This window comes from Myotis davidii, unplaced genomic scaffold, assembly GCF_000327345.1.
Source record: "Myotis davidii unplaced genomic scaffold, ASM32734v1 scaffold1427, whole genome shotgun sequence".
Lineage (NCBI taxonomy): Eukaryota > Metazoa > Chordata > Mammalia > Chiroptera > Vespertilionidae > Myotis > Myotis davidii.
This window is the reverse complement of record NW_006298040.1, coordinates 541,704-544,015: the sequence shown is the minus strand read 5'-3', so window position 1 is coordinate 544,015 and position 2,312 is coordinate 541,704.

Sequence of the window (2,312 nt, the reverse complement as noted above, 5' to 3'; positions counted from 1 at the left end):
AAAATCCTGATTTCTGGGCCTCATCCTCCGGAAATTCTGTTTCTTTGTTACTAATGTTGTGGCCCCAACCCATAACAAAGAAACAGAATTTCCAGAGGATGAGGCCCAGAAATCAGGATTTTAAAAAGATTCCCAGGTGATTCTAAGATGCAGTCAAGGTTGAGAACCGCTGGTCTGGATGGTGCTTAGCAAAGCATTAATTCAGGAAAAAATTACTTAATTACTCTCAAGCAGGTCTTGCAAATGTTCCTAACACGTTTTCCTAAAGCACTTTGCAATCTATTTTCTATAACTAAAATAGAAGCAAATAATAATGAAAAAAAAAGAACTTCAAAAGCCTTCTTACATTTAAATCTACTTTTTGGAACACACAATGGCTGGTTCATACCCAATATATAAATGCCTTCTCTGAGTCTCTGCCCGGACTTACTGAATCAGAATCAACATTTTAATAAGGTCTCCAGGTGATTTATATGCACATTAAGGTTTGAGAAGTGCTGTTCTCCTCCTCAGTATGGTTAATTAAGGAAAATACATGATGGATTTCCATTGACTAATTAATTAATCACTTTTTCTTGAACATGTTTCAGAAAGCAAGGGACTGGGGAAAAAAATAATGCTAGGCACTATAAAACTCCAAAACATGTTTTCGAGGGGTGAGGCGAACTCTGTGTGTGTAAAAAATGAAGACTACAAACATTTATTTTTTCCTTTTAGGGACTTGCAAGTACCATGCCAATTTAGAACAAGTTTCTCTAATTTTACAAAATGATTTCTTACATGGATTCTTGTATGAAAGGTTTGATTTCCCTTTATTTATGGGTCTATTTTATTGTCAACATTGTCTTTATATCTATGAATCACCAAAATGTGTTTCTTAAATCCAGCGTGGAGGTGGATAGCCAGGTGAAAATTTATGGCACTGTCTTTCTTAGTGACAGATGTCTCCTATCTTTTCTGCCTACGAAAAGGCAAGGAAATTTGCAGTGATATTCATAAGTTTTAGGTACAAGGAAATATACTGCCTAGTATACTATACTAGAGGCCTGATGCACAAAATTCATGCAAGAGTAGGCCTTCCTTCCCCGGGCTGCCAGCACTGGCTTCCCTCCAGCACCCAGGACCCAGGCTTCTCTCCAGCCGCCGGCAGGCACCCGGGACCTGGGCTTCCCTTGCAGCCCCGGCTTTGTCCAGAAGGTCATCCAGAAAAATGTCCAGTCTAATTAGCATATTACACTTTTATTATTGTAGATAATACATATTTACACACATTTTGTATATATATATGTTATACATGGTATCTATAGATTCACTTTAGTGGTACTTAATATATAAGTGGATATATATATATATATATAACATGAAACATTGTTAAATGTGAATCGTTTTTATAAAAATTGTAATAATTTCTTACATCTTTTAAAAGTTTGTAGGCACAATAATAATTTGTTATAGTATAAACAGATATTTGTCTTTGTAAATACTCTTGAAAATTTTAACCCAGATTAATAGTACTGGAATAACTGGGTAGATTTTTATTCTTTTTAGCATTCAACCATATCTGTATAATCCAGTACTATTAAAAATCGTTATAGCCTTGGCCCATGTGACTCAGTGAGTTGAATGTTGCCCCATGCACCCAGAGATTGCAGGTTCTATTCCACGCTTAATCCTCAGTAGGGGGCGTGCAGGAGGCAGCTGGTTGATGTTTCTCTCACTCTCCCTTTCCCTTCCTCTCTCACTAAAATCAATAAAAACATATTTTTTAAAATTGTTATAAACTAGGAATAATAATAGTAATTTATTTCATTAAATTATCTACACATTTTTCATTCGCAAAATTGGATTTGTTCTTTTTTAAAATATATTTTTATTGATTTCAGAGAGGAAGAGAGAAGGAGAGAGACATAAAAACATCAATGATAAGAGAAAATCATTGATTGGCTGTCTCCTGCACACCCCTTACTGGGGATCAAGCCCAAAGGAAAAACCTGGCATGTGCCCTTGACTGGAATCAAACCCAGGATCCTTCATTCTGCAGGCCGATGTTCTATCCACTGAACCAAACCAGCTAGGGCTGGATTTGTTCTTTTTAAAATATGAACATGCTTACTACCTTTGGGCAAGTCACTTGTGCCTTGAAATTAACTCATATGCAAAATAGAATATTTGAATTAGATTATCTCTGAAATCACCTCAAGTGTAAACCCAACAGCAAAGTGTTTCTTATTAAATCTCGATGATGCATAGAATCATAGATTTTATATCTCTAGTGCTTGTCTTTACTTCAAAATCTGATTGAATGGAACAGC